Here is a 12420-nt window from a genome sequence, read left to right on the forward strand (position 1 = left end):
TCTTCCTCCTACTCATCATTAATAATCCAAGCAAGACTTCCAAGAATTTCCTGCCCTCTAAAATGCTCACACCTATTGCCCTTAGTCACAATCTGACACTTCAGCATATGATATTTTGTTCTGTTCTCATCAATGCCATTGACCTCTTCTATAAAATCTTGCTAAGAATATTTGAGTGAGTTTGGTTGGAAAACAGTGTTTTTACTTCCTTTTTTGCAACTTCCTTTCTGACTGAGTTGGAACAAAGTTAGGTAGATCCTAGAATTTACTCTCACAAATTTTTTGTTTGTTTTTCAGTTCTAAAATAATCAACCACCTTGTTAGGCGATCTGAAATAGGAGTTTATAAAAGGCGATACCATGTTCCAGGTGGTTTGGGGTTCCTTTTTTGGAGGCTCTATATTTTAAAACATTTCCATATATGTTTTTTGAAGTGATCATTGCTTTAGCAAGTGTCCGGAGAAAGTGAAACCTTGGTTGCATTGTATGCTTACCAGGAAGACTAGAGATCTTCTTGATTGTAGGATTTTAGGTTCTGACATATGGGGAAGTGATACTACTTTGAAACAGAACAGATGACCAGATTACAGGATAATTGTCTAGAACTATTCCCAACCCTGCTCTGATGCTCTTGGTTCTGCTCACTTCTGTTGGCAACTGTTGTTGCATCATCATTTCAGTGGCACTGAGCTTTCTTGTAGGTGAATCTGTCTGCAATGGATAATATTGCATTTAATCTTTGAGATTCTATTTTTCATTTTCAAATTCATTCAATCTGTACTTTTCCAATTCATCATTAAAGAATTAAGTGTAATATATCAGGAATTACATGCCACCTCAATGATTTATATTTATAATCCTGACTGAAAGTGTGACCATTCATCTTGTGATACATTGGTCTGTTCTCATTAATCCCTTTGTTGTTTTGTACAAACTCTTGCAAAGGTCATTGGAATAGGCTTGGTTGGAAAACAATGTTTTGACTGCTTTTTTGTAACTTCCTCATTCACTGAATAGGGACCAAGTTAGGTTCCTTACTGCTATCCATTCCCACTCAGTGTCCTTTGGCTTTTAGCTCTAAAGTAACCAAGTAACCACCCAGTTAGGCAATCTGCAATAAGAGTTTGTAAAAGGGAGTGCCCTGGTCCAGGTGGATTTGCCTACTCCTTTTTTGGGCAAGCATTTTAAAACACTCTCTCCTACCTGGAGTATATCTTTATTACAGAGAGTATGACCAGAAAGTGCAACCTTGTTTTAGTAGGAGGGTATGTAGGGTTGAATGCTGACCAGTAAAGCTAGGAGTCATCTTGGTCTTAGCATTTTTGGCTTTTGCTTCTACTATGGAGTTGATACTTCTGTGATAAAGAATGGGTAACCATATTGCAGAATAATTTTCCAGATTTGCTCTCATTCTTCACCATTTTGTTGCTGTTAGCTCTGCTCACCTTTTCTTCTTGTATCTTTACAGCAGCACTGAGTTTTCTTGTAGGTGAGTCCCAATGTAAAGGATGATGTTGTGTGTAATGTTGGACTCTGCATCTTGTTGTGTTTTTCACTCAGCCTTTCCTTTTCCTCCTCCTCATGGAAAATGAAAGTCCCAGAAATCAAGTATTTCCTGACACAACCTGCTGAAACCTAAGCCCTCAACAAGAGTCCTAACCTTCCTCACATGACATTTTTGCAAGATACGTTCTCATCAATTTCTTTGACCTCTTTCACAAACTCTTGCAAGGGATTTGGAATGAGTTTGTTGGGGGAAATTTAGTGTTTTGTCTCCCTTTTTTCTAACTTCTTCCCTCATACTGTAGTGTCAGTGTAGTCTCTTATACTGCATCGTTACCAATTTGTTCTTTGGTTTTTAGTTCTGAAACAACCAAGCAACCACGCAGTAAGCCAATATCAAGGGAGATTTGGAAAGGGAAATGACACAGTGCTAGGGCTTCATGGATTTCATATTTTATGTATTTGTATACATATATACATTTATATTTATCTTTCACATCGTGGAATGTAAAGATGCAATGTTTGTGAGAGGGGAAATCTGTGTAAAAATTTTTGCCTCTCCAATTAATACCAGAGAAGAAGCCTTAATTTTTTTCTTTTCTTTTATAATATCTTATACTTCCCTGTGCATTGAGTTACTAAACTATTTAAGATATACCATTTAGTCTTTGTGTGACATCTGCTGACTTTCATGTTCTTTTCATAAACTTTAACTTTTAAATTATTTTAATTTAAGGAAGTAATTTAATATACCACTTGTATTAAAAGATAAAATATATTGATATTATAAGATACAATATATATTTTATTATGTTTCTCAGTTTCTAAACTTCTTTTTTGTCATCTACTGGTTTCATGTGTTGTTTGTTGCCCTCAACAAAAATGTATAAAATGTCAATTTGGTTTCTTATGCTAGCTAGTGATATATTGAAAACATGATAGAGAAAGTCATAATGTGACATGCTCCCTTCCTGGGGAAAAACTAACCTTTGCTTCATTAAGTTTGACTTTAAAAGTAATCTTAACTTTGGTAGGAGAATAAGTATGGTTGGATCATGTCTAGCAAGGCTAGGAATGAGATTGTCCATATTTTAGTCTTTAATTATTTATGAGCAAGTGAAAGCTCTTTGAAAGATGCATGACCAGATTGTCTTCGACTTATCAGAAAATCGATCATTAAAAATTTCATCAATGCTTAGAGTATGGTTTTTAGAAATATAGCAGTTTGATTTTATAGTAGAATTTAGTCTTGGGCAAAAGTCTGCATATCTTACTATATTAAAAATGCAGTCCCAGGATAATACCTGAGTTATAACTTAAAGCATGTGTAGTGTGTGTATGGTAGAATGATCATAAGAGTGTTATCATATTAGTCATAACTGTTTTATCTTCTTAACCTGTAGTGTGTTGTCATAATAATGTGTTATCAATTAATGTTAATCATAAGTGTGATTTCTGCATTCAAAAGTGTTCTCTGTCCAACCTAGCTCGCACAGGATCTGTAAATTATCCAGAGGCCAAATACAACCACAACTCCATAAAGGAGCAGAAAAGGCAAGAAGGGAGCAGCTTTGGTACTGGAAAGGAGCAAACAGAGACACTACACTGGAAATACTGGGGACCTCTTGCAGCAGGGAGGATAGGGAGAAATAGGGAACTATGAAAATGTGGGTAATATACAATAAGGTCTCAGGTTTTGAACTGGGAGGAAACCTGTAAAACCTTTCTCTGGCCATGTGATTTCTCTGCCACAATAAAGCCAGATCTTTACCCAGAAGCATCTCCCAGCATCTTATTTTTTAAAAATGCCCCCCTTCTGCACTTCTCTAGTATTCTTCGGTCTGTTCACCTTTTTTGCCTGCTGTTGCATCCTCTTCTCAGCAGCACTGAGCTTTCTTTTAGGTGAATGTCTCTGCAAAGGATGATATTATAGCTTATCCTCAAGACTCTGCTTTTCATCCATATATTCAATCAATGTTTACTTATTCTACTTGTCAATGAAGAACTATGGCCCAGATATCAGGAAATCTCTGTCCCCAAAATGCTTATTTTATAAATACCTATTCATTGTGACTGAAAGTCCAACATGTCATCTTGTGACATCTTGTTTTGTTCTCATTAATCTCTTTGATAGTTACAAATAATCTTCCAAAACACATTGGGATAAGTGTGGTTGGAAAACTTAATATTTAGGCTTCTTTTTTGTAACTTCCTCACTCATTCAGTAGGGACAATGGATTGCACTGCACTGCCACCCATTTGGTCTTTGGTTATCAGCTCTAAAACAACCAAGCAACGAAACAGTCAGTTTCAAAGAAGAACTTGGAAAAGAATATGACAGTATTGGTACTTCACAGGTTTTCTTTTCAAGATGTCTATTTTAAATCATTCTTCCTTCCTGGGGAAAAAAGTAACCTTTTTTTGTCAGTGAATGTGACAATTAAGTGATCCTTGACTTTGGTAGGAGAAATGGTAGGGTTGGATGGTGACAGTCCAGGAAGGTTAGGAGTGAGATTGATAATAGAACTTTGGTCTTTAGTTACTTATGGTTGAGTAATAAAAAATGTAATGAAGGATGGCTGACTTTATTACAGAGTGATTTTTCAGAGCTGTCACATTCCCCCAACATTCTGGTGCTCTCGAGACTGCTCAACATTGCTGCTTGCTCTTGTATCATCTTTTCAGCAGCACTAAACTTTCTTGAAGGTGAATCCCTCTGCACTGCATAGAATTGCTTCTTATCCTAGGGACCTTTGTTCTAATTCTGGGCCCATTTCACTCTGTCTTTCTCAAACTCATTATTGAAGAGCTAAACCCACACATCAGAAATTACATGTTCTCTAAAATCAGTACACATAATTCCTTGAACTATAGTCCCAAAATTCATCCTATAATTTCTTGGTCTATTCTCATATATCTCTTTGATCTCTTCTATAACTTCTTGCAAAGGAAGTTAATGTGAGATTGGTTGGAAAACTTACTGCTTTGACTTCCTTTTTACTAATTTCCTCACTCATATAGTAGGAGCAAGAGTAGTACCTACTTCCTGTCAACTCTAAAACTACCATTCTTCCAGTTTAGCCAAATTCAGGTCGGATGTGGGTAATAGTTCTCCCAGGGCCCAGGTGGTTTGGAGATTCTATGAAATCCATCATTTTCTTAAACCTTTAGCTCCTGTATTAGAATCATTGCTGAGTTTTGGTTTCAAGGTAGAATAGCAGTAAGGGCTAGGCAATTGGAGTTAAATTACTTGCCCGGTGTCAAACAGCTGGGAAGTGCCTGAGGCCAGATCTGAACCCAGGAAGTCTTGACATCACACCTGACTCTCTATCCACGGTGCCAGCTAGCTGCCCCTTGAAATCTATGTTTTTAAAATTGTTCTCTACTGAGAGAACAATTTAACTTTGCCTCAATGAATGTAAAAAAATGTGATCAGTTAAATGAGAAAATGATTGTGCACATCTGTCTTCTGGTGCTTTTGGGTTCACCAAAGCCATTTTGCTCAAAGTTTTGCTGATTAAGTCATTAGGTATCTTTGTATGGCAGGAAGGAAACCTAACCATGCTGATAATTGGCCTTCTTTCTTCAGCAGGTCAGCACTCAGTCACCCACACATGCAGAGTATCAGTTGTCTTTCAATGCTGTAATTTTTTTCCATCCATAATAGTTAAAATTTTGGAATTGGAAAAGCTATTATGGTAGAAGCTCTCATGGACCTTGACTCTAGAAGTTAGTGTTGAGAAACTCAAAACTGGATGATGTCTAACTATCTAATCCAAATTGGTCTTCCTAAAATGAAATTTTTTGCTCTTCCATCCAGAGTAATCTTTACTTTCTGGAGAAGGGACAGAATGTGGATTCAGGGGATATGAAGGAGTTACTAAAAAGCCCAGAATTCAGGCTAAGAACTTGAGAAGTGAGAAGACCAAGAAATGGCAATATGAGTGTGAAATTCTAAAAAGATAAAAACTGTCAGAGAATGGAGACATTGGAAGCCAACAGAAATCTGTTAGTGGTGCATCTGTGTTCGACAGAGACCAGAGACACCATAATTCATTTTCTTTCCATAATGGAGTGAGATCTCTTCTGTGAAACTTGGCAACTTGATGAATGATTTCTCAGCATTTAATTCTTTGCTATGCTCATCTCTTTTTCCTTTCACTCTATCCCTTTCTCAGCAGCCTCAAGCTTGTTTGAAGCTGACTCCAATTGTATTGTACATCGTCTTAGGGCATCTCAGAGAATCTCATTCTCATTCTTTAGGTTATCCACTTCATCTCTCTCCTAATCCCATATTGATCAAATGAGAGAAAATATGAAAGTGCAATGCAACTCTTACAGCATCTATTAAAGTATCTTGTTAACTAGTAGTGTTATGTATGAGAAAAGTATAGTTTCTGCTACCTTTTAAAACAATTCCATTCTTCCTATCATATCTTGGCCATTCTCTATTTTCATTTACTCCCTTTTAATTCCTCTAAAAATCTCCTCTCAGGCAAAGAACACTGAGGCAAATTTAGTTCATTATATGACATCTCATCCTGTCCTCATCATTGTCTTTGACTTCTACAAACTCTTGCTAGGAACAATTCAGTGAGCTTGGTTGGAAAACTTAAATGTTTCAATGTCCTTTTTGCTTTCTAATTGAGTAGGAACAAAGCTAGGTAGTTTCCTAGAATTTACTTCCACCAATTTTAGGTTTGATTTTCAGATCTAAAATAATGAAACAACCACCTACTTAGGCAATTTAAAATAAGCATTTGTAAAAAGTGAAGCAATGGTCCTTGTGTTTTGGGGTTCCTTATTGGGGGTTTTGTTTTTTAAATCCTCCTCCCACATGGGGAAAGAAGTGATCATTGCATCAGAGAATGGGCCAAGAAAACTGAAACCTTCTTTTGGCAGGAGTGCAGGTAGCATTGTATGCTCATCAGGAAGCCTAGGGATCTTCTTGTTCATAGGATTTTAGGCTTTGAAATATGGGGAAGTGATATCACTTTTGAACAGAATGGGCAACTTGAACTATCGCCACTCCATCTCTGATGCTTTTGGTTCTGTTCACTTTTTCTGCCTGTTGTTGTATCATCTTCTTAGTGGCACTGAGCTTTCTTGTAGGTGAATCTCTCCACAAGAGATAATATTGCATTTTTTCCTTGAGATTCTGTTTATCATTTTCAGATTCATTCAATTTGTACTCTTCCAACTCATCATTAAAGAACTGCGTCCAATTCTGAGGCCACCTTAATAGTTTTAACCCATCACCCTAACAGAATGTTTGATTGTTCTTCATGTGACATGTTGGTCTGTTCTCATTGATCTCTTTGCCATCTTCTACAAAGTCTTGCAAAGGCCACTGGAATAAGATTGCTTGAAAAACTTAATGTTTGACTTCTTTATGTAATTTCCTTACTCATTGAGTAGGAACAAAGTCAGGTTGCTTCCTGTTATTAACTCCCATCGTTTTTGTTTTTTAGGTCTAAAATAACCAAGCAACCCCTTAGTTAGGCAATCTGAAATATGAGTTTGGAAAAGGTAGTGCCATTGTTCAGGTTGTTTGTGGTCCCTCTTTTCTGGATTTACCATTTAAAAGACCCTCTCAACAGGTAGAAAGATATGACCTTTTTTCCAGAGGACGTCACAAGGAAATGAAATCTTGTTTAGGTAGCAGGGGCTAGTATGTTTGGATGTTGACCAGTAAGGAGTGAGCATGGTCATAGGATTTTTGGCTTTAATTACTTTCTTTGGAGTGATATCTTAGTGATAAAAAATGGGTAGGCGCATTACAAATTATTTATCCACACATGTCCTCTTTTCCTAGCTTTTTGTTTCTCTTGGTTCTGCTCACCTTTTCTGCTTTCTGTTGGATCTTCTCAACAGCACTGAGTGTTCTTATAGGCAAGTCCCACTGTAATATATAATGTTGCATGTTATGCTGGAGATTGTCATTCATTTTGTAGTTCACTCAGCTTGCCCTCCTCCTTTCCACGGAGGAAGAAGGCCTCAGAAATCAGAAATGACCTGCTCCCAATATACTCACATGATATTGGTGTTCCCAGGCGCCTGGCCTGCCCTTTGGATATAGCTCCCCCACTGCGCAAATCCTTCCCCCATGCCAGTTAGAATCAGTTATGCTGCTTTATGGGCTGATTGGTAATCAAAACATCATGATGCCTTATTTAATGACAGTTTAGATGAAATGAACAAGTTTATGATCCTGAAGTAACAACCAGTAGCCAGCAAAGGAGTTATATTCATCACAATTTATTGGCTTCCTCTGAAGGACTGTAAGCCTTTAAATGGTGGGATGGTGATCTATCATGAGGTGAGGTTTAAGGTATTCTCAGTGTTGGTGATATGCTAGCAAGATAAAGATTTGTTGATCTTCTCAAGGATGCATGCGCTCATCAGCACTGAGTTTTCTTGAAGGTGAATCTCATTATAATGGATAATGTTGCATGTTATGCTGGAGACTCTGCCTCTCATTGTCTTTTTCACTCAGTCTTTCCTTCTCCTCCTCCTCATGGAAGACAAAAGTCCCAGAAAACAAGAATTACTTGCCCCTACACTGCTGATGCCTAAGCCATGAGCAAGAATTCTACACTTCCTCAAATGATATTTTTGGGTGGCATGTTTTCATCAATTCCATTGACCTCTTCTACAAACTTTTGTTAGGAATGCTGGAGTGAGTTTGGTTGAAAAATCTAGTGTTTTGCCTCCCCTTTTTATAACTTCCTCATACATGCCTTAGAGTCAATGTCAGGTGGTCTATTGTACTACACTGCCACCAAATTGTTCTTTGATTTTCAGCTCTGAAACAACCAAGCAACCAATCAGTTAGCCAGTCTCAAAGAAGAGCTTGGAAAAGGCAGTGATGCAGTATTGGGGCTTCACGACTTTTACTTCCATGTTTTATACTTAGTTCTCTCTATATATTCATATAAATACCTATCCATTCTATAGAAGGAAAGTGCCTAGGAGATTTGAAAAATCTGTGTAAAAAATTTTGGCACTTTTAATTGTATCAGAGAAGAAATCTTAATTTTATGTTCTTTTTTTAATGGGATCTTTAACAGTACCTTATGTGCATTTATGAGGTATTAAACTATTTAAGATATATCTACATTTCTAGGCTTTGTGTGCCATCTCTGACTTTTATGTTCTTTTCACAAACTTTTAATTTTTTAATTAATTTAACTTTAAACAATTAATTTAATATAGCTCTCATATTAAAAGATAAAATATGCTGATATTATATAATACTACATACATATATATTTTATTATGTATTTATGAGTTTCTAAACTTCTTTGTCATCTGTCTGTGGCCTCAGCAAAAATCCATAAAACTCCCATTTAATTTCTTATCCTGGCTAGTGATATGATGAAACCATGATAAAGTCACGATGTGACATTACTCTCCCTTCCTGGGAAAAAAAGTGACAGTTGCTTCATTGAGTTTGACCTGAAGGGTAATCTTTACTTTGGTAAGGAGATAGTTATTTGATCATGGTCAGTAATGCTAGGAGTGAGGTTGGTCATAGGATTTTAGTCTAGTTATTTATGGGCCAGTGATAAGTCCTTGAAGCTGGATGGGTGGCCAGATTAAAGAATGATTGTTTAGAACTTTCTCCCTTCTTCACCACTCTTGTGTGTTCAGGTCTGCTAATCTTTTCTGCCTGTTGTTGCATTATCATCTTCTCAGCAGCAATGAGCTTTTTGGTAGGTGAATCTCTCTGCAATGGATGATATTACATCTTATATTTGGGATTCTACTTTTCAGCCACAGATTCAGTCAATATTTCCTTACCCTTCTCATCATTGAAGAACTATGACCCACATATCAAGAATTATCTGACATATAAAAATGTTAATAATACCTTTTACCCTAACTAATAGTCCAATGGTTCATTCTGTGACATCTTGCTCTCTTCCCATTAATCTCTGACATTTTCTACAAGTCTTGCAAAGAACACCGAAATAAGTTTGTTTGGAAAACAAGTTTTTTGACTTCATTTTTGTAACTTCCCTACTCACTGAGTTTGTAAAATGTGATGCCATTATGCAGGTGATATTGAGCTCCACTTCTGTGGCTGAACATTTTCAAACACTCTCCCCTATGGAGAAAGAAGTGGCCTTTGCTTCGTGCCCAGAAAGTGAAACCTTGCTTTTGTAGGATGGTCTGATGCTGACCAGCAAGCCTAGGAGTGAGCATGATTATAGGATTCAGGCTTTTGTTACTTCCTGAGAAGTGAAACTCCTGTGATAAAGGATTTATAGCCACATGATAGAATAATTGTCCAAATCTGTCCACTTTTCCTATAATTCTGATCTTCTTAGGCTTTTTTTACCTTTTTTTCCCTCTAGTTGAATTTTCTCAGCAGGACTGAGTTTTCTTGTAGTTTGAGTTCCACTGTAATGGATAATATTGCATGTTATACTGGTGACTCTAGCTCTTATTACATGGTTCACCTAACCTGTCCATTTATTCCTTTTTCATTGATGAGGAAAGTCTCAAAAATCAGGAATTACTTGTCCCGAACATTTTCATACCTAAAACCAAGACACATTTCCAGAGTTCCAAATGTGATATTTTGGTATATTTTCATTAATTCTTTGACCTCTTCTAAAAACTCTTGCCAAGTACACAGGAGTGAGTTTTTTTTTGGGAAAACTTAAGTGTTTTGCATTCTTTTTTTCCAGCTTTTCACTCACACAGTAGCAGAAAATTCAGGTTGCAGTACACAATCACTTCTTTGCATTCCAGCTCTATAAGCAATGAATCAACCACTGTATTAGCTGGTCTCAAAGAAGAGCTGGGAATAGGTGCTGCCAAGTTAAAGGTACTTTAAGCCTCTCATCTTTTCATTGCATATTTTCAAAAACTCTCACTTCCTGGAGAAAGAATTAATTGACTTTTGCCCTCATTGGGTGTGATTTTAAAGTGAACCCTAGCTTTGATAGGATCATAGGTATGGTTAAATGGTGACCAGGAAGGGTAGAAATACGGTTAGTCAAAGGATTTTAGTATTTATTATTTATGGGTAAATGATTCTTTACAACAAGATAAGTGACCAGATTACAAAGTGATTGTCTAAAACTCGCCCCTTCTACACCACTTTGAGTCTGCCCACCTTTTCTGGTTGCTGTTGCATTATCTTCTCAGCAGCACTGAGCTTTCTCGTAGGTGAATGCATTTGCAAAGGATAATATTACATCTTATCCTTGAGACTCAGTTTCTCATCCTCAGATTCATTCAATCTGTCCTCCTCCTCCTTATTGAAGAATTAAGCCCCGAATATTAGGGCTTATCTAAATTGCTTACACCTATCACCCTGACCTAACACTGGACAGTTCATCCTATAACATCTTGGATTGTTCTCATTGATCTATTTGACATTTCTACAAAGTCTTACAAAGGACACTGGAATAAGCTTGGTTGGAAAACTTAATGTTTTGACTTCTTTTTTTATAACTTCCTCACTTATTGAATCAGAACAATGGAAGGTAGCCTCTTGCACTGCAGCTCCACCCATTTGGTCTTTGGTTATTTTCTCTAAAACAAAAAAGCAATGAAACAGTTAGCCAGTCTCAAAGAAGAGCTTGGATAAGAAGGTGACACAGTGTTAGTGCTTCAAAAATCTTCTTTTCAAGATGTCTATTGTAAACCACTTTTCCTTTCTGGAGAAAAAGGTAACCTTTTTGTTAATGAGTGTGACATAAGGTTGGATTGGATTGTGACCAGCCAGGAAGGCTAGGAGTGAGATTGGTCATAGAATTTTAGTCTTTGTTACTTATAGGTGAATTATAATTCTGCTATAAAGGATGGCTGATTATATTACAGTGTGATTTTTCAGAGTTGTTAAGTTTCCCCAACAATCTGATGCTCCTGAGCCTGCTCAACTTTTTTGCCTGCTCTAGTATCTTTTCAGCAGCACTAAACTTTCTTGAAGTTCTGCACTGCATAGAATTGCTTTTATCCTAGAGACCCTGATTCTCATATTGGGCCCAGAGTTCACTGTATCTGTCCTTCTTAAACTTGTTATTGAGGAACTAAGCCCACACATTAGAAATTATATGTCCCCTAAAATCATTATACTAATGCCCTGAACTACCAACCCAAAATTCATCCTATGCTTTCTTGGTCTATTCTCATACATCTCTTTGATCTCTTCTACAATGTCTTGTAAAGGAAATTAAAGTGATGTTTGTTGGAAAACTTACTGTTTTCTCTTCCTTTTTACTAACTTCCTCACTCACATAGAATGAGGAAGAGTAGGTAGCTAGCTGGCTGCCAACTTTAAAACTGCTAATCTTAGCCAAATTCTGGAAGGACATGGGGAATGCTGTACCTATGATCCAGGTGGTTTAAAGTTTCTATAAAATCTATAGTTTTCTTAAACCTTTACCTCCTATATATGAATCAATGCTGAGTTTTAGATCCTATGCAGAATAGCTGTAAGGGCTAGGCAATTGAAGTTAAGTGACTTGGCTCAGTGTCGCTCAACAGGGAAGTGTCTGAGGTCAGATTTGAACCTAGGAACTGTTAACTCCATACCTGGATCTTTATCCACTGAGCCAGTTAGCTGCCCCTTAAAATCTACATTTTTAGAAGTAACTACTAGGGACAGCTGGGTAGCTCAGTGGATTGAGAGTCAGGCCTAGAGATGGGAGGTCCTAGGTTCAAATCTGGCCTCAGACACTTCCTAGCTGTGTGACCCTGGGCAAGTCACTTGACCCCCATTGCCCACCCTTACCACTCTTCCACCAAGGAGCCAATACACAGAAGTTAAGGGTTTAAAAAAAACCAATAAAAAAATAAATTAAAAAGTAACTACTACTAGGAGAAAAAGTGAACTTTGCGCCTCAATGAGTGTGAAAAAGTATGATTGGCTAAATTAGACATGACTGTGAATACTTGTCTT

The 12420-nt window shown here is 37.1% G+C and overlaps 1 protein-coding gene across 1 annotated transcript in view; it reads right to left on the reverse strand.

Moving 5' to 3' along the window:
* LOC123233223 (golgin subfamily A member 6-like protein 22) overlaps window positions 1-12420 on the reverse strand; it is a 73799-nt gene that overhangs the window by 31809 nt on the left and 29570 nt on the right. The window lies entirely within an intron of this gene.

This window comes from Gracilinanus agilis, chromosome 2 (genome assembly GCF_016433145.1).
Source record: "Gracilinanus agilis isolate LMUSP501 chromosome 2, AgileGrace, whole genome shotgun sequence".
NCBI lineage: Eukaryota > Metazoa > Chordata > Mammalia > Didelphimorphia > Didelphidae > Gracilinanus > Gracilinanus agilis.